The 27770-nt window shown below is 34.9% G+C and overlaps 1 protein-coding gene and 1 long non-coding RNA gene across 3 annotated transcripts in view; one reads left to right on the top strand and one right to left on the bottom strand.

The window, feature by feature from the left end:
* Positions 1-27770, top strand: part of LOC134269094 (uncharacterized) — a 131369-nt gene that overhangs the window by 9127 nt on the left and 94472 nt on the right. The window lies entirely within an intron of this gene.
* On the bottom strand, positions 13816-15083 carry LOC134269088 (uncharacterized). The gene is made up of 3 exons (XR_009992496.1): positions 14655-15083; positions 14319-14422; positions 13816-14102 (listed from the first exon to the last, which is right to left on the bottom strand). It is a non-coding gene; the product is annotated as an uncharacterized LOC134269088 (long non-coding RNA).

Genomic DNA, 27770 nt, shown 5'->3' with positions numbered 1-27770 from the left:
ATAACAGTTCATGTTAAAATTATTGTTTATTTAATTCTTGTTTAATTACTTAATTGCATGTACCTTGTCTGCAACAGGAATAGCGTCAACTAATCAGCCGCGCTTCACTGACCACATGCACCTGTGGCGGTATATCAAGATAATTGACACTTAAAAATGGACGTTTGTTGTGAAAACAGGGTGGCGGATGGCGGTATGCGAATTTGGCGTTATAAAGAGAATTTTATATAGCAGGAAAAACGTTCTTGGGAAATCATGGCGGTATTGCGAAAATGGTGATGAATCGAATGGCGATAATTCGAGAATTGACTGTATCTTGATAACATCTTGTTATAGCAACTTACTTGCAGTGTTGAAATATGTCAGTTCCACCGGATACAAAAACGGCAACTTCCGCTTATAAAAGAAAAACTTGATAATTTGAGTATTTTTCTTTCCCATACATATATTTTATAGATGAAGTATCTGGATTGATTTTTGGATATGTTATTCAGACTGCAAATATCTTTGTAAAATTCAATTCCAGTTGCGTAATTTCCTGTTCTCAAAATGAGAAGTTATCATAGCTAGATCAAGTGTAAATGGTAAGAGATTAACACACCAAACTTATAGGAGTGGTAGATCTTGATAAGTAGGTATGCAAAACCATTGGGGATAAGATTGCCCGCTGTCACTTCCGGTCGTCACAGGAAGGGATCAAAGAAATAAAAAATTTCAACTTTTCTTTTAGGAAACTTTTTTTGCATCACATTACAGCATCTTATTTGTTGTTTCAAAATATATCAGTCCCACCAGAAACAAAAACGACAAGTTCCGGTTATAAGAGAAAAACTACATAATTTGAGTATTTTCCTTTCTCATAAATACTTTTCTATTGCTATATCCCTTGTTGTCTGTCATCGTGCGCTGTGTGCCGTGCGTTAACATTTGAACATTTTCAGCTTCTTCTCTGAAACTGCTCAACCAATTTCAACCAATTTTGGCACAAAGAATTTATGGGTGAAGGGGAACAAAAATTATGAATTTCATAGTCCCTGCCCCCCTGGGGCCTGAGGGGTGGGGCCAAAACCACTAAAATTAGTGCAATTTTTAAAAATCTTTTTCTATGCTCCTGGACATCAAGCAGTCAAACTGTTGGCATGATTGTAATCAGCATTGAGTCCTCTAACAAAATTGTGAAATTCATGGCCCCAGGGTCAGGGGTGCTAGTGCTAGGGCGGGGCTAAATAGACTGTATAGTGAAAATGCATTATTTCTTTGAAAATCTTCTTCTCGGCTCCTGGGCATTAAATAAGCTAACCAAGTACATAGTTATGTTGAATAAGGCTGCCTGTTTCAAAATTATGAATTTCATGTCCCCAGGGTCAGGGGTTCTGGTGTTAGGGTGGGGCTCTATTGATTTTATAGTAAAAATGCATAAATTCTTTAAAAATCTTCTCCTCTGTGCTTGGATATTTAACCAACAAACTATGTACGTAGTTATGATAAGGAAGGATGCTTCTTCCCAATTTGTGAATTTCATGGCCCCAGGGTCAGGGGTTCTGGTGTTAAGGCGGGGCTCTATTGGTTATATAGTGAAAATGCATTCTTTGAAAATCTTCTTCTCTGCTCCTGGGTATTAAACAAACTAAGTATATGATTATGATGACCGAGAATGCCTCTTCTTAAATTTTGAATTTCATAGTCCATGGGTGAGGGGTTCTGGTGTTAGGGCGGGCTATTTTATTGTTTATATAGTGAAAATACATTAATTCTTTAAAAAATCTTCTTCTCTGCTCCTGGGTATGAAATAAACTAACCAAGTACAAGGTTATATTGAATAAGTCTGCCTCTTCAAAAATTGTGAATTTCATGGCCCCAGGGTCAGGGGTGCTAGTGCTAGGGCGGGGCTAAATAGACTGTATAGTGAAAATGCATTATTTCTTTGAAAATCTTCTTCTCGGCTCCTGGGCATTAAATAAACTAACCAAGTACATAGTTATGTTGAATAAGGCTGCCTGTTTCAAAATTATGAATTTCATGTCCCCAGGGTCAGGGGTTCTGGTGTTAGAGTGGGGCTCTATTGATTTTATAGTAAAAATGCATAAATTCTTTAAAAATCTTCTCCTCTGTGCTTGGATATTTAACCAACAAACTATGTACGTAGTTGTGATAAGGAAGGATGCTTCTTCCCAATTTGTGAATTTCATGGCCCCAGGGTCAGGGGTTCTGGTGTTAAGGCGGGGCTCTATTGGTTATATAGTGAAAATGCATTCTTTGAAAATCTTCTTCTCTGCTCCTGGGTATTAAACAAACAAACTAAGTATATAATTATGATGACCGAGAATGCCTCTTCTCAAATTTTGAATTTCATAGCCCATGAGTGAGGGGTTCTGGTGTTAGGGCGAGGCTCTTTTATTGTTTATATAGTGAAAATACATTAATTCTTTAAAAAATCTTCTTCTCTGCTCCTGGGTATGAAATAAACTAACCAAGTACAAGGTTATATTGAATAAGTCTGCCTCTTCAAAAATTGTGAATTTCATGGCCCCAGGTTCAGGGGTGCTAGTGCTAGGGCAGGGCCAAATAGACTGTATAGTGAAAATGCATTATTTCTTTGAAAATCTTCTTCTCGGCTCCTGGGCATTAAATAAGCTAACCAAGTACATACAGTCCCTGAAACGTTCTACTTTCCCACCCGAACGGTGAATGAACGCAGAGCAAACGGTGAGTGAACGATGTGCAAACGCTGAACACAACTTGGTGAACGATGTGTGAACGGTGAGTGGAGGCAGAACGCGAACGGAGCGCGAACGCGAGAGCAAAGTGAACAGTGAACGAACAGTGAACGTAAGATGAACGATTTATTCGGAATGCCTCCGATCTTTTCCTTGCATTGAAATTGAAATTATTCTATTACAGTATTCTATAATTCTAATTTCAGGTGCTTTAATATAAAAAACATAGATAAATAAATAAATAAATAAATAAATAAATAAATACATAAATAAAAAAAAACATTTTTTTTTCTGTACATATATGTACCTTTGTTTTAAATCGATATTTTTATAACATGATTTTAATTGCCGTAAATGTGTATTTATTACCGAACGCTCGTAGTTTAAATATAAAATTAATCTATTTATGTAGTAAATATGCTTATTCTTTTCACTAATAAAATAATGTGGACTTTAGAAGATAAAAGTACTACTGATAGAATGAATGAATTACTTTGTATGCGGTTGAAACAACAATGTATTTCCGTGCCAAGGCGATTCTGAGTAAAACAACGGATTTTTTTTTTTTTTTTGAATTCACAATTGTCTGTTGACGTATTGCATAAAAACTCTCGTTTTTTAAAATTCTAATGCTAAATATTCTATATTTACGTGTCTTTTGTATTCTTTTATGATGATTATTTTAGCTTACTTCTACATGTATCTGTAGACATTCCCCGGCTGTGATTATAGTCTGTCAAGATGATGGAAAGAGGCATTCAAATTATTTGTAATAGATTAAATTTTTTTAACTAAATAAGTGACGTGCTGTCATAGTTTTAATTGAACAGAGATATTTACGAGAGAGAGAGAGAGAGAGAGATACATGTACCCCATCAATTCTCAGATATCTGTTGTATCAAATAAAAATTATTATTTTTCCTAAATATTCCAAGCAGTAAAGATAATAATTTTTTTAGATTAGCAAATCCATTAGACAGTAATCATTAGCTTTTATTTTCCTTCATCAAGTTCACGTGGTTCTCAGGAAGTCCACGTGGTTGTACACTGTACGTCCTGTCAATCAAAATTATTCGACACAGTGGAGGTGTGGAAATCGCGTTTCACCGAACATGCCGAAGGCAAAGAGTCACTTAGTATTTCCAAGTTTTTAATATTTTTTCCCTATTATTTCTAGATCTGATTTTTGCATTCCTGCAGAAAAAAAAATAAATAATGGGAATATATACTTGAAAGGATTAAGTTTTAAATTGAATTTGAAACATGTTCCCTGTCAATTTAAAATGCTACTGTCGGCACAAGTGTATTCTAGAATACTATTGTTTTATGACTGTTTGATGTTGGTTTTGAGACTGATTTTCTTGTGTCACAATACACATTAAATATTAATTAAGATATATTGAAAATACACACGAAGAATTTTATTTCGGGAGAAAAGGCACCGGGGGTGGGGGGGGGGGTGTCTTAATTATACTGAATGGCAAGGTCTTTCCTAAAATTTAAAATCACTCTATCAATTTAATTAGCTCTAAAGATATTTAATTAACTGAGTATTTGCAGTACTGTTCATAATTCTCAGACCTACGTGTACGGTGTAGTTTAAAATATGTGTTACTGTAGAAATAATTTTTTTTGTATTCTTGTCTTGTAGAAGACTTAGAATGATTATTATACATCCATTAATGATTTGTCGTCTTTAACATAACGACAAACTGTTGCCATGTATTCTTGTCTTGTAGAAGACTTAGAATGATTATTATACATCCATTAATGATTTGTCGTCTTTAACATAACGACAAACTGTTGCCATGCGTGAAGCATTTGTACATTGCCCTTTTTAGCTCACCTGAGCCAAAGGCTCAAGTGAGCTTTTCTGATCAAAATTTGTCCGTTGTCTGTCGTTGTCGTCGTTGTCGTCATCGTCGTTGTCATTGTAAACTTTTCACTTTTTCATCTTCTTCTCAAGAACCACTGGGCCAATTTCAACCAACTTGCTACAAAGTATCCTTGGGTAAAGGGGATTCAAGTTTGTTCAAATGAAGGGCCACGCCCTTTTCCAAGGGGAGATAATTATGAATTAGAGAAAAATTAATGGCATTTTTAAAAAATCTTCTTCTCAAGAACCACTGGGCCAGGAAAGATGAAACTCATGTGGAATCATCCTCAGGTAGTGTAGATTCAGATTTGTTTAAATCATGACCCCGGGGGGTAGGGTGGGGCCAAAATGGCCGATCAAAGTTTTACATAGGAATATATAGGAAAAATCTTTAAAAATCTTCTTCGCAAGAACCACTGGGCCAGAAAAGATGAAACTCAAGTGGAATCATCCTCAGGTAGTGTAAATTCAAGTTTGTTCAAAGAATGACCCCCGAGGGTAGGATGGGGCCAATATGGTCGATCAAATTTTTACATAGGAAGATATAGGAAAAATCTTTAAAAATCTTCTTCTCAAGAACCACTTGGCCAGGAAAGATGAAACTCATATGGAATCATCGTCAGGTAGTGTAGATTCAAGTTTGTTCAAATCATTACCCCCGGGGGTACGGTGGGGCCAAAATAGCCGATCAAAGTTTTACATAGGAATATTTAGGAAAAATCTTCTTCTCAAGAACCATTGAGACAGGAAAGATGAAACTCTTGTGGAATCATCCCCAGGTAGTGTAGATTCAAGTTTGTTCAAACCATGACCCCCTGGGGTAGGGTGGGGCCAAATGGGCGATTAAAGTTTTAAATAGGAATATATAGGGAAACCTTTTAAAATCTTCTTTTTAAGTACTTCAAAGCTATGCTTAGTGATATTTATAGGGAATCATCCTCAGATATTGTAGATTCTAGTTTGTTCAAGTCATGACACCCTAAATTCAAGCCCTCTCCCCCCCCCCCCCTCCCCGCCCTCAGTAAATTTTCAGTTCTGATCTGATATGTGCTTTTTTGTAGCCAATTGCTCAGGTGAGCGATATGGCCTCTGGGCCTCTTGTTTTTAGTTTTATATTTTAGCATCGTTCTACATACATGTTATTATTATTAATTATTTTCCAGGGAAATTTTATGAATAAAGTAACAGCTGAGTTATAAAAATAGAAACATAAATATAATAGATAATTTTTGCAATGAAATAATTTTTCTTCAAACACGATATCTAAGTTATTTAATTAAAAAGTGTGTAAATCCTTACAATCAAAAAGATAAGTCCTTTCACTTCGGAGTTCTGAATGACAATGAAGACTGAACGATAGGTGAACGGTGAACGCAAGGTAAACGCAAAGTAAACGGAACGAAGAGCAAACAGTGAACATTTGTTGAATGGTGAACGCGAGCGCATGGTGAACGGTGAATGCAATACTGTGAACGGAGAGCGAACGGTGAACGCAGGCTGAACAAATGGTGAACGAACGCTGAACGAACGGTGAGCGAACGGAAAAAATGGGAAAGTAGAACGTTTCAGGGACTGTAGTTATATTGAATAAGGCTGTCTCTTCCAAAATTATGAATTTCATGTCCCCAGGGTCAGGGGTTCTGGTGTTAGGGTGGGGCTCTATTGATTATATATCAAAAATGCATAAATTCTTTAAAAATCTCCTCTGTGCTTGGATATTTAACCAACAAACTGTGTACATAGTTATGATAAGGAAGGATGCTTCTTCCCAATTTGTGAATTTCATGGCCCCAGGGTCAGGGGTTCTGGTGTTAGGGCGGGGCTCTGTTGATTATATAGTGAAAATGCATAAATTCTTTAAAAATCTTCTCCTATGCTCCTGGGTAAAAAACCAATGAACTATGTACATAGTTATGATGAGGAAGGATGCTTCTTCCCAATTTGTGAATTTTATGACCTCTGGGTCAGGGTTCTGGTGTTAGGGTGGGGCTGTATAATGAATATATTGTGAAAATGCATTAATTCTTTGGAAATCTTTTCCTCTGCTCCTTGGTATAATGCCAATGATCTAAGTTTATATTTATGATAAAGAAAGGTGCCTCTTTCAAAATGGTTAATATCAGGGCCCCTGACGGGGAAGGGGGGGGGGGGGGTGTTGTTACATATAAGTCTGAAAATAAAGTAATACTTTGAAATCTGCTCTTTGATATTAATCACCCATTTCTGATGAAATGAAATTTATAAAATTTCCAAAATTTTGAAATATGTGGCCCCAGGGTCAGTGGTTCCTCTGGGTTGGTGTGCACAACTGATGGTTATAAAGTGGAAATGCATTTTCTCTCTGTTACTCTGCTCTGCCAATGGGTATTAAGTAACCAAAATAAGCATGCTAAGTGTTAGGGCTGTCACGGTTCCAAATTTTTTCGGGTCGGGTCGGTTCTGATTTTTTTAGGTTCTGTTTCGGGTTTCTCGGGTCGGGTAGGTTATGGAAGAAAAGCTCATGATTTGTATTATTTTCAACAATAAAAAGAATATTTTCATTTAATCTTAGAAATTGCAACATTATAACCAGTTTAAAGTAGCCTCCTGACTAGACAACAATTGTACCAAATTATTTAAATCACCTTATAATGACAATGTACTAATCAATCTCTCATTTTTGACGCCATTTTTATAGTAAAATCTACTCTATTATACAAATCGGAATCGAACCGTATTCCGGAAAAACGGAACCGTACCCGACCCGAATTAATTGTTCCGCGGTTCCGGGTCATTTCGGGTACCCATGACAGCCCTACTAAGTGTATAGTTATGATAAACAATGGTGTCTCTTTCAAAATTGTGAATTTCAAGGCTTTTGGTTTAAAATAGTCAAACCAAATTCAGTTGTTGGAAAGTTGTTACATGTTACTCAGGTGATCTTTAAGGCCCGTGGGCCTCTTGTATAGATAAAGTATTTGTAATAATTTTTGGATATGTTATTCAGACTGCATTTGTCTACAGTAATTTTAAATATCTTTTTAAAATTCACTTGCGGTCGTGTGATTTTATGTCCTCAAGATGAGAAGTTATCACAAAGAGATCTCGGAAACAGTAAGAGATAAAGACACCAAACTTGTATGAGTAATAGATCTTGATAAGTAAGCAAATTCATTAGGGTAAAGATTGTTCGCCGTCACTTCCGGTCGTCATAGGAAGTGATCAAAGAAATTAAAAATTTCAACTTTTCTTTTTCGAATACTTCTTGGCATCACACTATTGCATCTTATTTGTTGTTCCGATGTATGTCCTTTCCACCAGAAACAAAAAACGGTAACTTCTGGTTATGAGAGAAAAACTACATAAATTGAGTATCATACTGTCCCATGAATATCTTTTATAGACGGGTGAAACACAATATAGGGCGCAATAAGAATACTACATTGTTATACATGATTTTAAGAAATGTTATTTTCTTTACATGCAATTTATTGTAATTCATTTATAGGAATACTTATAAAGGACTTACGTGCAAAATTTTGTTGATCTATAGCCTTAACAGAATTTTAGTAAAGGAAAAAAATGTACCCCCAAAATAACTTTTTTTCAGCGTTATGCGGTTGCACTTTGAAATTACAGCATTTTTCGATTGAAATATTTGTTAAATATCATTCATTTTCATGCCAGTGATCATTATCAGACTTTAGAATTTATTTTACAAATTATTTTGGTGCTTGAATTTTCAGGATTGAATAACAACTTATGAAGATATGAATGAAAATGTAACAGGGGTGTAATGTTATACATCTTTCACATAATTGTACCCCTCTCATTATGCCAAATAAAAATAACGTCCATATTATTTAATTTTTCAGATTTCTGTCTAAAATCACAGTATTAATGCTCTTTTACTTACAGAAAAAAAGTTGGGTTATGTAACCATTGCAATGAAATTTCATCTTGTTTTAATGTGGAAGTTTAAGTTTTTACAAAAAACTGCAGTGTCCGTAACCACTTAAATTCTGTGAAATTGGAAGGCTCTATAAATATCTTGACTAATTTCCTAGATAGGCATTTCATATAGATGCTGAGATGTGTTGTAATTTTCCTGATCATCACCACTGTTTCTCTGTTATGATCACAAATGTGGTTACGGACAATACAAAATCCTGTAGTGTCCGTAACCTGTACTTGAGGCAGTTTGAAAAAGGCTGTGTTAAAACACTAATGCTAGTCTATTCACAAAGATCAGAGGTTTGTTTAACAAATTAATCAATGTACTTTATTTTCTCCCTCATTAGCTCACCTCGACGAAGTTGAGATGAGCTTATGCTATACCCCCGGCGTTGGCGTCGGCGTCCCAGGTTAAAGTTTTAGGAGCAAGTCCATTCCCAAGTAACTATAAGCCCTACCTGAACCAAACTTGCATGGATGATGCATCTAGGGATGGACACTATCAGACTTGCTTCGGATGCTGGATCTGAACTACATTTTTATTCCCAAGGAACGATAAGACCTACCCGTACCAAACTTGCATGGATGATGCATCTAAGGATGGACACTACCAGACTTGCTTTGGATGCTGGATCTGACCTACATTTTCATTCCCTAGTAACTATAAGACCTTCCTGAACCAAACTTGCATGGATGATGCATCTAGGGATGGACACTACCAGACTTGCTTCAGATGCTGGATCTGACCTATATTTTCATTCCCAAGTAACTGTAAGCCCTACCTGAATCAAACTTGCATGGTTGATGCATCTAGGGATGGACACTACCAGACTTGCTTCGCATGCTGAATGTGACCTATGTTTTCCATACAAGAGACCAGGTTTTTTGGGAACAGATTAATCCCAGTGAACTTGAAGTCCTTGATACCTGCATTATTAACAAAGTTATGAATATTTGTTTACACTATACATGTTTTTCATGCTACATGCGTAGAAGTATGTATATGCCATGTAAGGGGTTAAACACAACTTGCAAGAATATTGTTGTTGGGATAAATACTAGATATTAAGAAAATATGATGTGAGATATGCATTACTTACACTGATAACATTCGTCGAGGTGAGCTTCATAATCTTTGATTACCTATGTTTTTGATAAAGCAGCTAGTTTGGGAAACCCAGATTGCACATATTCCATATACAAGATCCTTGGTGTTACATTACCTTGATATTGGCAGATGCTATTGACATTCTAGGATTTAAGTCAAATAGCATTTCATTATTTTTTCATTGTTTAAGTTAACTGGTGTTACATTTAAGAAAATCTTGTTGGAATTCCTCTATCTAAAGTTAAGTTTCATCCTATTTTAAATAACTTGTATAGTGTAGTGTCCGTAACCAAAAGTTGAAAAAATGAAATATCTTTATTTTTTCTCCATAGAATTTACAGATAAATTTTTGAAGCAGTGTATTATTAATTTTATATAGAGATAAAATGGTGTTTATTAGCTGGAATTCTTCTAAATCAGGTGGTTTATTTCTTTACTGCAAGTACTAAAATAATGACTTGACCCCTACAATGACATAAAAATAGTTAAAAATTGTTATCATGAGTTACTTAACCCATATTTCTTGTGATATATTGCTTTAATAGTCTAGTTGCTTATTAGGTAATATCTTAAAATGTGTTAAATGCAAGTAAATTTGCATTCAAAATGTTAAACAGTAGGGAAGTAGTTTGGTTACGGACACTACAAGAAAAAATCAAAAAAGAAAACAACTAAAATTAAACCAATTTCAGATAAAGTATTGTATATTGAACTGAAGAAAAAAAGAATGCTTCACAGAATAAAAAAAATAAATTAAAGAAATATTAGTGAGCTTTTAATTCTTCAAGGTTTGACTTTTCTACTTGCACATAACACCTGTATAAAGTTAGGTGTGTATATTTTTATTCAAAGTATACTGGTTATGGTATGCTTTTATCAAATGAAGTTGAGATCTGAAGAATAAAAAAAATCGGGAGAAACTGAAACGAGAAATAAAATGCCGAAAAAAAGTTAGGAAAAGGGCTGAAAAACAAAAACTTCATCCTCAAGCCTGTGAAAAATTAAAGTATTGTGTAGTGTCCATAACCCTTAAATTTTGTTATTTGATTTCGTTGATCAGTGTACATACATTCTAAATAATTTTCATAAAACTTTAATGAATTAGAGAACTTTTCTTCTGCACTTCAGCTATATAGTTATGTGAAAAAAGAAAGTTTCAGAATTTCCTAAACTGGATTTTTTTCCTATTGACATTAGTTCTGCAAGTAAATTGTTTTTACTTGAAAAAATATCAAATTTTCATGCAGTTTGTATTTAATAATCATTTAAATCTGATTTCTAATAGTTCAGAAGTTTATAAAATGTTTATTTTACCACAAACCAAAAGCCAAAAATGAAATTTCCAATTCAATTGAAGTATTTACATTTCAACAAAGGCATAAAAAAGGTTATTTATAGATAGTTCTTTCTTTCTTTATATTAGTTTTAAAGAGTTCACATAAATTGAAATACATGTACTACCATTTTAAACAAAAATGAATGAAGTAAGAACTGTTTTCATATTAAAGTATAATGCCACCTTTTTAAATCCAACTTTTGTCCATATTTTGTATTTTTATATGTTGTTTGTTTGTGGGCAGTTGAAAAAATTAAAGTTTATAAACAGTTTTCAAGATTTATTTCAAAGAAAACAACACTTGTAGTGTCCGTAACCTGTGAAAATGAGATTAGTATCAGCTTGTAAAAAACAAAGTTCTAATGTGAATTTCATGAAACAGTTTATGTTTCAGATCCTTGAGATACTCTCCTTTTTAGAAGAAATATTTTTGAGCCAAAATAAAGAAATTTTTTACTCTCAAGTGCAACCTTACTGTTCCCTTTATTGTGTTTCACCCGAGAAAGAGTATTTGAAATGATTTTAGGACATGTTATTCAGAATGCAAATGTCTAGAGTAACTTCAAATATCTTTTTAAAAATTGATTTCTAGTCAGCATGTTAGCATGGACCTTGAACTTTGTTGGCGTCTTTGAAGTCAGCGTTTCTGTGCACCGTGTAACACTGTGTGTCAAAGTTTTAATGATAAATATTTTAAACATTTTCATTGCCCTTATTTGATAAAATTAAATCAACCTTCATTTGAAATATTTGTTGTATTTTTTCTATAAATTGATATTCATTTGGTAATTTATCGCATACAGATTTTTAAACTTATAAGATGCCATTAAATTTAATAACAACGTACTCGTGTCCAGCAAAACAAAATGTACAATCACGTTTCAAGTTATATCCTAATTATATTAGTCATAAAAAGTTCAATAGACTATTATTATTTTACGCTAAGAGGAAACACACTTTCATAATTGAATTACTTGATTGCCTCTACTTTCGATTTTGATTTTAACCGTGTTCAATTAAATTGTTGATACAAGATCGTTTTTCCCTACGTATATATGCGTTCATACGTAGTACATATCAGATGCGTGATTATACTAAGTGAATTAATTATTTTGTAAGAATTTAAAAATATATATATGTACTGTGTCTAGCTAGAATAAAATTCTTTTAACAAATACGTATCAGACTCGCACATTAATTCTGCTCTTTGATACCGGTACCGATACTCAGCGAATCATTGGACAGGTTCAGATAAGGATTATTGCAGTAAGACTAAGTAAACACTGAAAATCTGTAATTATGTAAAATATGGAGATAAATATTAAATGCGGTAAACTCGAAAATCTACTGAACAGGCAGAGATGATAATCTGATAAATTTTATTAATTAAAATAGTGATCAACTTACACGCTGAATACAAAAATCACCAGCCGAATTTTTGGCAAATGAAATGTGAACTTCAGTATGAATATTACTTCATTCTGAAATACTGGTATATCATGTGAAAATGAAAAGAAAAATAAAACAGTTTGAGAAAACATATTGATATATAGTGATTTTTAATAATGGTCTCCCCCCCCCCCCTTCTAGAAAGCGAAACGAATCCGCTGGTTAAAAGTTTATCAGAAGTCTGCAAATTTGTTATGTTTTTTAAAATCTTAATCTACGGGATACATGCTTATTTGTATCTGAAAAAGGATAAATAAATTAACAAAGTACATGTAAGTTTATAATCGTTGTTGTAGTGAAACCTGGAAGATGAATTTCACTTGATATCAGTTGAGTTTGTTTTACACTTGCTGTGGTCAGAGCTAAAGAATTTGAAAGGTGTGATAAACATACGGTGCCTCTGGCTCACCGGCAGAGACCTAATATATTTTTTTAAACAGGTGTGAACTTGGAACTGACCATATATAAGATTGTTTCAAATCACAAGAGAAATTCTTTCTGCGTAAACAGACTTTCAAGGTCACCTAGCGTCATTTGATTGACAGGTGATGCACGAGGATTTTGTCCATACAGCATATACAGAGAATGAATTGATTGTATTAAAGGTTGAATATGAACAAAAGTTGTGGCAATTAAATAGAATTATAGAATGATTAATTGTGACCTCCGTAACTTAAATAAAACGAAGAATCCAAAAAAAACTAGAGGTACTGTGAACAATGAGCTCACTAAATAATACCCGCCACCTCCCATATGAATATAATGGCATGTCTTGCCATGTTTTGCTCTCCCGCACCTCAGATCTCCACATTTTTTCCTTATTCAAAATAAGGAAAAAATGCGGACGGGAGTATTTGGACTAATTTTCCGCATTCATTCCAGATTTTCGTAGATTCAAATTTCCAGATTTTCTCCGTATTCAAAATATGGAGAAAATGTGGATGGGAGTATTTGGACTCTTTTTCCGTATTCTCTCAGATTTCCACATTTCCATATATACAAAATATGGAGGTATTTACTTGGTTGATAAAATGCGGAAATACGGAAATCTGGAGAAAATACGGAGTTAATCACATGGTTATAAAATGGCTAATAAAACCGCTACATGATGCATACATACATAAATATTTACAAAACCATCAACAATGTGCAAAATTATATACAATTTATTATATCATTATGAGAAAAAAACATATAAATGAATGAACAAAATTACACATTATGTTCATGAGCAATGTATTGGATCTTATATCTTTGACAAACAAATAGGAGCATGTATGGAAAAAAACTGGAACTCTTATTTGAGCCACAAGTTCATCATGGAAAAATGTGGCATTTTTTAATATTCATATTAAATAAATGGAAATTTATTCATTCTACTTAAGCAAAAGTGGGAGTGAAATGTTCAACACTATTAGGTATTGGGGAAAAAATAACAATTGACATAGCATTGAATATTTACAAAACAAGAAAAATTTTTAGACATTTTTTATCAATCTGGATCACATTTGCCATTTTCTACCTGCATCCCTGATTCATATTTCTCACAATTCAATTTATATCTCAGGTCTTTGCTTTACACCCATCTGTCCAATAAAAATTTTCTTCAGACTTCTTTGTAATTTGTAAGGTCTCTGCATGTTTAATTTCTTGCAGCAGCACTTGCGGTCGAATTGGCAAATCCTATCAATTAAAAAAAAAGTACTTAAATTATAATGGTGCAATATTAATAAAATTTAAATTCATTGCTTTTATTCCTTTTAAAATCTTTTTATAAACACAAGTTTGGGTTCTTCAATTTTATATCAATTTGTTTAAAATATTATTTATAATAATGACAATCATAGTTGACTGTTTTTAATTAAACAAGCAATAAAAAGGTTTTAAGAATATATATACCTCAAACATAACCATCCATGGACCAAGCTTTAAGCCCGTTAAAATCGCAGTAAGTTGAATGAGCACTTATTCTTTTTCAGAAATCTCCTCCTCATGCACAGACGCTACCAAAAAAAAAATGTGTGGTAAATCATTGCTAGAGATTACAGCCCATGGCTCCCCAAAATTAACACCTTTAATTGTGGTTAACCATAATAAAATTCTATGAGCTGATTGAAAGATTTGAATCATGGGCATATTGGCTGAAACGTACGTAGCCTGGTAGCTCAGTCCTAGGCCTAGAGTATTTATTTTCATCATCACAGTGACACACATGTTAAAAAAAATATGACTGACCACATATGAAATACGTGTATCTGCATCTTTTGGTTGATACAGCAATACGATCTCAGGCTGTCTGGTCAACAAACTTCTTCCTTTAGGCAGAGCAGACGTTGCAACATGGAGGCCAAGGTTAAATTTTGGCGGTCTGTTGTTTAAATTAATTGATCACTGAGCCCGACTTTTTGAAACATTCTTCCGATCCCGATCAAATTGTACATAACATTCAGGAGAAACAGAGAACTGCTGTTAACTCCAAGACAGTTTTTATGCACCCAAATTTTTTTATGGGCGCATATTGTTTTTGTCCTGTCTGTCTGTTTAGCTGTATGTCTGTCTGTTTGTTTGTCTGTTGTCAACTTTAACCTTCGCCATAACTTTTGAACCATGAGACTTAGAGACTTCATATTTGGTATGGATACTCCACTACAAAAACACTTTCAACTGACACCAAGGTCAATGACCTTATGACCTTGATTGTGACCTTAGTTTATGCTAAAAATAGCTTCTTCGAACTTTCACCATAACTTCTGAACCGTGAGAGATAGAGACTTCATATTTAGTATGCATACTCCACTAATTAGGCACTTTCAACTGACACCAAGGTCAATGACCTTGTGACCATGACTGTGACCTTTATGCTAAAAAAAGCTTTTACGAACTTTCGCCATAACTTCTGAACGGTGAGAGATAGAGACTTCATATTTGGTATGCATACTGCACTAATTAGGCACTTTCAACTGACACCAAGGTCAGTGACCTTGACTGACCTATATGCTAAAAATAGCTTTTTCGAACTTTCGCCATAACTTTTAAACCGTGAGAGATAGAGACTTCATATTTGGTATGCATACTCCACTAATTAGGCACCTTCAACTGACACCAAGGTCAATGACCTTGTGACCTTGACTGTGACCTTTGTGCTAATTATAGCTTTTTTCGAATTTTCACCATAACTTTTGAACCATAGATGATAGAGACTTAATATTTGGTATGCATACTATACTAATAAAGTGCTTTCAAATGACACCAAGAACAATGATTGTGTGACCTTGACTGAGACCCATTTGCTAAAAATTGCTTTTTAGAACTTAATGTTGCCGCCAGGTGCTACTGTGTCTCACAAACACATCTTGTTCTTGTGAGTGAAACCTGGAAGATGAAAAAATTCTAAGTCCAGAGCTCCGTATTTTTTCCAGATGAAAAATATTCTAAGTTAAGAGTTCAATATTTTTCCAGATGAAAAATAGACTAAGTCCAATTCTCCGTATTATTTCCGTTTATTTTCCGGATTATTTCTGTATATTTTCTGCTTTTCCGTATTGTTAATTTTCTCCGTATTTTTTTCCACATTTTTTCCATATTAAAATGAGGAAAAAATGCGGAATAATGCGGAAATCTGGAGATCTGAGGTGCGGGCTGAGTGGAAAATTGAATATTGCTAAAAATTGATTGCATTTTATTTGTAATTAACTTCCTTCATAAGCATGTTAAAATCGCTAAAATTACCTCTCGCTAAAAGTAAATTACCAATTTTTAAGGAGAAATCGCTAAATTTGCTTCTCACTAAAATTTCCACTTATACGGTATAAACATAAACCAAAGTTATAAATTGTCATCAAAATTTATTATTAAATTTTTATCAGAAACAAATGATTTTGTCTGTAATACTATTTACACGGTGCAGCTTGGAGGAGAATTTTCTCGACACTCGTTTCGACACAGAGGGAAATTTACTGGACACGGTGTGACATGGAGGACATTAGCTGAGATTTCTCTAGACACGGTGTGGCACAGTGTGCCTACCTGTATATTTCAAATCCACACACACCGTGCTACACTGTGTACACGGTGTAACACAGAGCGTTTCACACAGTGTTTTTTCCACCGAGCGATTCCAAAAATTTGTGGCCTGTACTGTAGATAAATTGCCGTTACCTCGCTTTGAACGATGTGGTGTTGAGAAAATGCCCATGACTCACAAATTATGTCAACAAATTACATGTAATCTGCCTGTTAGAGTGCACATGTACCTAAAATGCACCCCGGGACTACCCGGATTTTAGTTTGTTTTTCCGAGCAGGGTAAAACACCCAGTTATCTGTAACTCAATCTATGCCCTAAAGAAAATTCACCAATTGATATTGGGTCATTTACCTTACCTCTTCTTCTAAGGTCAACGGCTTTTCAGCTGAATTTCCTCTGCAACTGACCTGTATTAGTTTCACATTTACAGCTTTGTATATGCTAAGTGTCATAGTAATACCTACATGTTGCACATAATTTTTTTTCAGCAAGCACTCTGATTCACTGCAAACGTACTTAATTAATCTAATCATTTTTCTACATAAAATATCACATCAAACAGGGAATATCTCAGTTTTAAAAGAAATTTGACGGGGACTTTACTACGAAACTATTCCCTGCCCCTTCAGATAATTACTTTACAAAATGTGTTTGTATGTGTAAGACTCGATGGCTTAGTGGTTAGCATGTCCAACTTACATTTGATTGGTTTTAGGTTCGAGCCCAGTCGGAGGAACATTTTTTTTTTTTGCATTTTGTCTATTATGCATTTATTTATTATACCGTATAAGTGGAAATTTTAGCGAGACGCAAATTTAGTGATTTGTCCTTAAAAACTGGTAATTTAATTTTAGCGAGATGTAATTTTAGCGATTTTAAAATGCACATTCAAGGAGCTATTACAAATATAACGCAATTGATTTTTAGCGACATTCAATTTAAGCGATCTCGGCACCCTCAAACAAGCAAATTCAAAGAATTGCTGTCCCCCGCTTTCGGTGTCTTTGTGGTTTTGATATCATTTTTTATGACATATTGTAGGGAAAAGAGAAATTATCACTGAAGTTGGTTTTTTATACCCCCCCGCAAACGAAGTTTGGGGGTTATATAGGAATCACCTTGTCCGTCTGTCTGTCCGTCTGTCTTTCTGTCTGTCTGTCTGTCTGTACAAACGTGTCCGGTCCATATCTTTCTTACGGAGGAACATTAGAATCTACTACTCCACACAAAGATTGCCCATGACCAAAGGGTGTGGCATGACCTTGACCCAAGGTCATTTGAGGAAGTTCAAGGTCAATGGAAGAAAAAATTCATAATTCGTGTCCGGTCCATATCTTTCTTATGGATAAACTTGGTAGGTTGTAATTTCACACAAAGATTGCATATGACCTAAGAGTGTGTCGTGATCTTTACCCAAGGTCATTTGGGGAAGTTCAAGGTCACTGGAAGAAAAATTTCATAATTTGTGTCGGGTCAATATCTTTCTTATAGATAAACTTGGTAGGTTCTAATTTCACACATAGATTGCTCATAACCTCAGGGTGTGTTATGACCTGAAACCAAGGTCATTTGGGGAAGTTCAAGGCCACAGGAAGAAAAGTATCATAATTTGTGTCCGGTCCATATCTTTCTTATGGATAAACTTGGTAAGTTCTCATTTCAAACAAAGATTGCTCCTGACCTAAGGTTGTGTCATTACCTTGGATCAAGGTCATTTGGGGAAGTTCAAGGTCACTGGAAGAAAAATTTCATAATTTGTGTCTGGTCCATATTTTTCTTATGGATAAACTTAGTAAGTTCTCATTTCACACAAAGATTGCTCATGACCTAAGGATGTGTCATGACCTTGGGTCAAGGTCATTTGGGGAAATTCAGGGTCACTGGAAGAAAAATTTTATAATTTGTGTCCGGTCCATATCTTTCTTTATTATGGAAAAACTTGAATCTACTACTTCACACAAACATTACTTATGGCCTGAGGTTTTGTCATGACTTTGAACCAAGGTCATTTATGCAAGTTCAAGGTCACTGACAGAAAAAGTTTATGATTCGTGTCTGGTCCGTATATTTAGTCTATTTTTTTTTATATTAGGCTGCGCCTTCGTTTCGTTTAAGAAAAATATAATGAGCAATTACGATTGCACTAAATATGTTTTAGCATTTCTCTCTTCCCTTAGATCCATAAAATATTCATGATTTAGCACTTCTGAAAAATCCAGCGGGTTGTATTTTGTCCCGTTTGGACAGTTCTAGTTTTAAATAAGGTCAATTGTGAAGATCAAAGTCAAGGGGTCAGAAATCATAGCATCCTTGGAAATATCTTGTCACAAGTAACACACATGTCAAATATGAAAGCCCTATATCTCTTCTCAATATAAGGAACAAGATGTGTTTGTGAAACACTGATGACCCATATGGCAAGAAAGTGAAGATTAAACTTTTCTTGAATGCAAATTAAATATATTATAACCCAAAGTAGGGTCTTCTCACAAGAAATACTATTGTGAAATATGAAAGCCCTAACACCAGTCTTCGCGAAAAAGAAAAATCGCCACAGGACATTCGGACAGACAGTTAACACAATTTCACAGGACCAAACGAATTTTCACCGGTCCAAAACTTTTTCATATAATGATCATAACGATGTTTTTTCATAGCATATGAATCAGTAAACATGTATTAAGCTTAAAAAAAAAAAATGTTTGTTTCCTGTAACTTTTCCAAAAAAATAAGGGTCGGTAGGTCGGGAATTCTTTTTTTTTTTTTTTTTTGCTTATGTAAGGCCAAACATCCCTGGACTGAATATACCAGGTGTCATATTTCGTGGACACCCAACATGGCATCCAAAATGGCTGCCAAGCGGCAGAAAACGAACTTCACAAAGTTGTAGGGGAAATTGATGTTACAATAATGATTACTCTTTATATTTAAGGTAATTTGTAAACTATAGACATTTTTTATGTCTCAAGTTATTAGAAGATACAAGTTATTTTTTTTTTAAATAAATGGAATCGGCTGATTGATCAAACGCAGTTTTGCCAATTGTCAGAAAAAAAATCCACTCGGGGATAATTTGAATGGGTCGGTCGGGTTACAGGAAACAAACAGTGTTTTGGTATAAGATTAAGCGTCTATATTATGAAATAGAAATATAAAATTTAAAATCCAACCAAAACGAACCTCGGACAAATGGACCGATTTTACTAGATAGTGCATCGGACCAATCAGATTGTCACCTGTTTTGTCCGACGGACCGGTGCTTTTGGGATAGACTGTAACACCACCTGTTCAAAAGTTATGGCCAAGGATAGGTTCTTGAAATGTAAGTCAAACTCCAAGGTCAAAGGGTCAAATTTGTTGGTTTATCAAGAAAGGTCTTCTCACAAGTATTGCATGTGTGAAGTATGAAAGCCCTAGCCCTAACCATTCAAAGTTATGACCATGGTTCAAGTTTTTAAAGAGTAGGTCAAACTCCAAGGTCAAGGTCAAAGTTCTTGATATCCAATGAAAGGTTCAGTCACGAGGATTAAATGTCAAGTATGAAAGCCCTAGCCCTTACCGTTCAAAAGTTATGGCCAAGGTAAAGGTTTTTTCATAAGTACGAAAATCTCCATGGTCAAGGTTAAAAGTTCAAACTTGTTTGTATGAAATGAACGTTCTTGCCACAAAAAATACATTTGTGAAAAATGAAGTCCAATAATCTACTGTTCAAAAGTTATGGGCAAGGTCATAGATTTTAAAAAGAAGGTTAAACTCCAAGGTCAAGGTCAAAGGGTCAGTGTTCCTTGATATCCAATAAAAGGCCCTGTCACAAGGATTACATATGTGAAGTATGAAAGCCTTAGCTCTAACCCTTCAAAAGTTAGGTCAAGGTTTGTTTTTAAAAGTAGGTCAAAGTCCAAGGTCAAAGGGTCAAAGTTCTTGGTATCCAATAAAGGGTCTTTTCACAAGAATTACATATGTGAGGTATGAAAGCACTTGGCCCTTGGCCTTACCATTCAAAGATTACGGCCAAGGTTAAAGTTTTTTCATAAGTACAGAAATCGTCATGGTCCTAGGTCAAAAGGTCAAACTTGTTGGTATCCAGTGAAAGGCCTTGCCACAAAGAATACATATGTGAAATATGAAAGCCCTGGTCCTTACCGTTCAAAAGTTAGGGCTAGAGTAAAAGAGAATTTTAGTGTGAAAGTGGATCAAACTCCAAGGTCAAGGTCAAAAGTTCAAAGAAGAAGGTATGGTTTTACATTTATTGCGCTCTAAAAATGTAATGACATCAAAAAGTTTTTAAACTGGCTTAAATATTAGTTAAATAAATGACTCGAATAAATCAGGAAAGAATATGGCATGAAGGATTACCATTCTGCAAATATCCCCTGTGAAATGATCAAGAATAATTCTTGAACTTTTAAGAAAAGTTCATGAATTATATTCTTGTATCTGCTCATGAATTGTTCATGAAGATCCCATGAAGTTAAAATTGGACACTCATGATTTCAAGGATTTTATTCATGAAAACCAAGTTCAGGAATATTCAAGAATAGTTTATTGTTCATGACATAGTTTGTTGTTCATGAACAAACTGCCCCGTGGGGATCCGGATTAGAATAGGTCCTCAGTACCCCCTTGCTTGTCGTAAAAGGCGACTAAATGGGGCGGTCCTTCAGATGAGACCGTATAACCGAGGCCCCGTGTCACAGCAGGTGTGGCACGATAAAGATCCCTCCCTGCTCAAAGGCCGTAAGTGCCGAGCATACGCCTAAATTTGCAGCCCTTCATTGGCAATGGTGACGTCTCCATATCAGTGAAATATTCTGGAGAGGGACGTTAAACACTATACAATCAATCAATCATGAACAAACTTGGATTTTTTAATTGCCTGCAAAATGATCAAGAATAATTCTTGAACTTTCAAGAAAAGTTCATGAATTATATTCTTGAACTTTCAAGAAAAGTTCATGAATTATACTAATAAGTTCAATGCATTTTCATGAACTATTCATGAATAATTTGTAAAAGTTATTTAGGAATGTTCATGAACTATTCATGAATGTTCTTGCTTCTTTGTAAACAAAAATGTAATAAGTCATGCAAAATGAAAAACTGTGAAAGAAGATATCTTATAATATAGCATCTTAAAGATTTCACAGAATTTTTGTTTTCCAATCATGGTAACAAAATCTTTGTTCAAGTAAACAACTCTGATAAGTGATAACGATAGTAAAATGAATTATGTAGTTCATTCCTGGTAAAATTATGAAAAATTTCAATTCAAACGCGACTCTTTGCAGAATCCTTATCCTTACTTGGTCAAGAGGAGAGCGGGTTTCTAGTACTCAGCATATTTCAAAGTGTGTTTTTGTGCCTAAAATGGAATATTTTTAATCCAAGTCTGGTAGAAAAGTGTGTTCAGCAATTAGGGCATCAGCTAAAAGGGCTTTCAAGGATTTTGAGCAGAGATGGTCAATTAGAAAATTCTTATTGGCTTTCCCTGTGGAATTTCCAGAATTTCATCACTTGAATCCTTTGATCGAAAACTATTCATATTTTCATTTCTTTCTTTTGTTTTTCTTCAAGAGCCTGGATTTTTTTGCAGCCAGAGTTTTTAGCTCACCTCAACGAAGTTGGGGGAGCTTATGTAATACCCTCGGCGTCCCAGGATAAGGTTAAGTTTTTTGGAGCAGTTTTCTTTTTAAGTACTTTTATGTCCTATATTGATTAGACATGCATGGAAGATGGTTCTACTGTGTTTCATTGTACCATTCAAAGTTTCAGATGCTGCAGTTTCAGCAAAGGAATGACCAGGTTAATGTTTTTGGAGCAGGTTAACATTTTTGGTGCAGTTTTTGGTGTAGATTTCATTTTCAAGTTACTATAAGCCCTATGTTGACCAAACTTGCATGGATGATACATCTAAGGATGCATACTACCGGGCTTGCTTCGGATGCTGATCTGACCTACATTTTCCGGTTGAATGAACAGGTTAAAGTTTTTGGTGCAGGTTTCATTTCCAAGTAACTATAAGTCCTATGTTGACCAAACTTGCATGGATGATACATCTAAGGATGGATACTACCAGGCTTGCTTCGGATGCTGAATCTGACCTACATTTTCCAGTTGAGTGAACAGGTTAAAGTTTTTGGTGCAGGTTTCATTTGCAAGTAACTTTAAGCCCTATGTTGACCAAACTTGCATGCATGATACATCTAAGGATGAATATTACCGGGCTTGCTTTGGATGCTGCATCTGACCTACATTTTCCAGTTGAATGAACAGGTTAAAGTTTTTGGTGCAGGTTTCATTTGCAAGTAACTTTAAGCCCTATGTTCACCAAACTTGCATGGATGATACATCTAAGGATGCACACTACTGGGCTTGCTTCGGATGCTGAATCTGACCTACATTTTCTGGTTGAGTGAACAGGTTAAAGTTTTTGGTGCAGGTTTCATTTCCAAGTAACTATAAGTCCTATGTTGACCAATCTTGCATGGATGATACATCTAAGGATGCATACTACCAGGCTTGCTTCAGATGCTGAATCTTACCTACTTTTTGTGGATGACTGAAAATGTTAGTTTTTAATACATGTTTCATTTCCAATTAACTATGAGCCCTATAATGAGCAAACTTGCATGGACGATACATCTTAGGATGCACACTAATGGACTTGCTTCGGATGCTGAATTTGACATACATTTTTCAGATAATAGACCAGGTAAAAGTTATGGTTGCAGGTCTATTACCAAAAACCTATAAGGCTCATATAACATAGTATAAACCGAACTTGCACAAATGTTGCATCAAGAGATGAAAATCTCAAATTTGCTTCAGATGCTGGATTTTGATTACATTTTCATTAAGAAGAACTAGTTTAAATTTTTTATGTAGGTCTATTTCAAAGTATCAGATCAAAATTGCTTAAATATTTTCATTTTTGGAATGTACACTTTTTTTTTGGTTAATTGTGTGACTTTGCTTTACTTAAAGACAACATTCGTTGAGGTGAGCTCTGTAATCTCTGATTACCTATGTTTATCTTCTGATCTCAACTCACCAACATTATCTGTGAACTGCTTCTCTTTTCCCTACAAGAACAAAGATTTTCTGAAAATGCTCATGAATGTGAAAACTTAAGACTTAATTGTATTTTTTGCATATTTGTTTCATTTAATTCTGCATCATAGGCACTGCCATATATTAAAGCATTCCGAGCAGGAGTTTTAGCCTGTTTCCCTTGCCAGCCATGTTGTAGGTGAACACTGGATTATGAATGTTTTGAGCCTCAATCTTTAATTATTGAATGTTTCATAATTTGGTTGGATCCCTACTCATAACAAAGTTTGGCAAAATTTTCATTAAAAAAAAAGACATAACTTTTACAAATAGACAGTAACATCTACAGACAGATATATCACACATTCAGCGATTGCCTCCATATTTTTATAACTCACCACTAATATCTGTAGTTATGAAGTAAATTGATCTTCTGGATATTCCTTCTTCGTATTCTGTTATTTTCTTCAAAAGTTGACAAAGAATGACTATGCTAATAATCCTCCCACTCTACTGATTCACTTTCCAACGTCTCGCGTGTTTCAAAGTTTGCGCCTTTTAAAAAGTGTAATGCAGAGCTAATAAAGAAATAGTTTTGAATTGCCAATTTTTTTTTGTTTAGCAAAAAATAACAAACACTATCTGAATAATTTTTCACTGAAATTGATTTTTTTTTAATTAATATAAGTTATATCATTAAATGAATTGGAATTTCTTTTTACATTATACATGTAGAGCCATATATAGTTTCGTATTTTCATTACAAGTATGGCTGCCGCCATACCAGGTCAGGACAACAAATATCTCTTGGCACTACTCGCCCTCAAACTGAGTACCCTCCGCTATGAAGGTGTATAGGAGAATAGACTACAAAATACAAATGTGGATCATGTCATAGATAGTACTGCACAACCATGCAGTCTGTGCTGTACGTGTCATTTACACACAATGGACAGAAAAATGTGACTTTAACTGCATCAAAATATAAAGTGTTTCGACCCAAAATAGTACGGTACAGTACGGACAAGAGATATAGTTTTTTAGATGTTTATAAATTTATGATACGTTTTTACAAAGATTATAAAATTTTTCCTAGACTATAAGTCTGTTTCATTTTCTTATACAACTTAATTGTTTAAAGTTTGACAAATAGAGAAAATTCGGTCGAACAAAGTTGTGTCGTGAAAAAATGAGATTATTTAAAGCACAATATCAATATAGCTGGCTAATTTAAATGATTAAGAAACATTAGTAATTCAATATGAGAAAAAAATGCTGTCAATTATGATGCAATGTTTGTTTGATTACAATCATAACAGTTCATAACAGAGTTTTATCATCTTTTTATACACAACATGACACCATGATAAGGTTCAGATTTATTAAGATGAACCAATAAAATATATACATGTTAAACACTACATACACAGCATATTTACATTACGAAACAGCAAAATAACAAATTTAAAAATATACAAAAATTGTATAAAATTTTGGCATCTTGGGGGCTGCTCTCTCTTAATCATAACAGCATATTAAATAACCTGGGGGGAGCCCAGCAGGTTATTGATTGGTACCCCAGAACCTGGGGGGAGCCCAGCAGGTTCCGGGCTTGATACCTGGGGGGAGCCCAGCAGGCAATCATAGATACTCAATAAAATAATGGGTATACTCTATTCAACCTGGGGGGAGCCCAGCAGGTTGATAATAATTTCAAGTATATAGTACCTGGGGGGAGCCCAGCAGGTTACGTTATGTAAGTTTCATTTAGTACTCCATTAAAAAACCTGGGGGGAGCCCAGCAGGTTGATAATGATTTAATGTATAAGGTACCTGGGGGGAGCCCGGCAGGTAAGTTATGTACTATTAGTTTCATTTGATGTATACAGCCTGGTAAGAGTACAGCAGGCCTTAGGAGTGTTGAATACACAAATTTAAATTTCTTTCTAATTAAGCGTCGATAATTAAGTTGCTTTATTTGAAATTGGGGGATGAAAAAAATTCCAAATATGGGAATTTTAATGTCCAAATTGAACGATTTTAACCTTGGTTAAATGAGTGAGAGCCCCCAAAGGTGAACCATCATTATCAATAAACAAAGGTGAATCTGGTTTAGCACCTTGTGAGATTCGTACTTGGCGGTACTCATGCATAACATCTACTGGTTTAGTATGTACATTGTTAAATACATGTATTGAGACTCCTTGACGAAAAGGGTCAGTTTTCGAACATCTTAAGGCCCTTTCACAATTGGTGCACGAGCAGAAGCGACAAAATATTCGTGCGACTGAATAATTTTGTTTTGGATCGTAAACTGTTGCCAAAATAATCGCATATGAAAAAAGTGTTCGTACGAAATTCTCACGATCTAAAGCGCCTGCTGTGCATTAAATCTTGCGATACGTCTTACGTCTATATGGGACTGTTGTAGAATGAAAGCGAGTGTTGTAAGATAATGCGATAGGATTGTACGACTGATCAGGTAATCGAACGATTGAACGTGCGACAATACGATTGGACGTGCAGTGCTCGTGCGTTCATGCATTCCATAGTACGAATGTTCGTGCGAGTCAGAGGGCCAGATATATATACCACCCGTTTCCGACGCTCTTCAGTTGACATAGTTAAGATGCTTATAATTATACACGGTATATATACCTGTTGCAAAAAATGGCAATTGAAGGTGATAAATCAAGCAATGATAGTAAAACGTTGCAAGATTACATGAGACATGTTGAGCAACAGTCCCATTGTCGCAAAACACACGCAAAGATAGCTGCGATTCATCTTACGACCTTTAAAAATCGTGCATCACTCTTACGAGTACATAAAACGTTGTAAGACGTTCGTACTAATTTTCGTGCATTGAATTGTGATAATTTGGATCGCATTTGGTCGCGTCTGAATAGTATGCATGTTGACTATTTTGAGGCGACTTGATGCGACCACTAAAACATATGCAATGAATGCGAGACATCGTGCAACGTATGCGAGAGCTCGTGCAAAGCTAAAATTTTCCGATCGCAAAGCATTGTAAAGTGCTCGTGCGCCAATTGTGAAAGGGCCTTTAAACACAAAGAATAAGACAATTTATCTTTCTGCACTATGACATCTTTAACACTAAGGAAATCATGCTCTTCATTTCTACCCTTGATGGTAAATTCTCCACAACGAAGAAATGCAAAAAATGCCATGAGAGAACAACAAGATAACATAAGATCTATGAATGGTGAAAAAATTGATCCATTCAATCTATTGACCATTTGACATAATATTTGATAAGTAACAGGAAATCTTTTAGGTTTTGAAACGTTTGCTTGGATTCTTTTAATGCCACGTAAAATACAATCTAATCTGTCATGCTCTTTAAAAGGATTACAGTGTCCAGCTTTAAGAAAATGAAATCTTATGCCAGCCAAATACAGCTTAATGGTAGAAAATGTTAAATTTAATGAGTAATGACAATAAGACACAAATTTAATAAGAACATCTTCATTTAACTCTGGTAAAGTACCTAATGGTACTGCTATTCCACACAAGGTCACAAATGTTAAAAGGTGTTGAATACCAGTTGAATACACTCTCGCAGTCTGTGTAGGACTTATAGCTGCATTCCATAGAGTCTCTATATCTTTTACATTGTGATCTCCTGGTAAGGAAGACAGGTTGTAGCTTGTTTGTCTGCTTCTGGTGCTAGCTTCCGAAATTTGTCCATCTGGAAACGAGAAATGGCATCAGCTACAGTATTAAGTTTCCCTGGAATATGCCTAGCATGTACGGTGAAATTGTAATTTGCTGCAGTGAAAGTTAGTTTTCTCATTAATCTCATGATTGACTTTATTCTTGAACGACCTTTGTTTATAATTTCAACTGTAGCTAAATTATCACAGTGGAAAAGAATTCTTTTCCTTGACCATTGCTGACCCCACAAGACACATGCCATTACAATGGGATAGAGTTCATAATAGGCCATTGAGGGTTTTTCTCCATTGCTGAACATGTCTGGTGGGAAGATGTCCTGGAACCATTTCCCTAAGTAATAACCCCCAAATGCAGTATCGGTTGCATCTGTATACAAGTGCATATCTGCTGCTATAGTAATATTGTCTTCCAGGAAGAAAGCTACACCATTCCATGAAGATAAAAATTTGTACCACATTCTAATGTCTAATCTACACTCTGAAGAAATTGTCACATGATGATGAAGTTCTGAAACTGTTGTGGACAATGATATTAAATATGACACAAATGAACGGCCTGGATGTACAACACGAC

Source organism: Saccostrea cucullata, unplaced genomic scaffold, assembly GCF_032062105.1.
Source record: "Saccostrea cucullata isolate Sc308-1 unplaced genomic scaffold, CSIRO_AGI_Scuc_v1 ctg700, whole genome shotgun sequence".
In the NCBI taxonomy this organism is placed as follows: Eukaryota; Metazoa; Mollusca; class Bivalvia; order Ostreida; family Ostreidae; genus Saccostrea; species Saccostrea cuccullata.
This window is presented reverse-complemented; position numbering and strand designations above follow the sequence as displayed.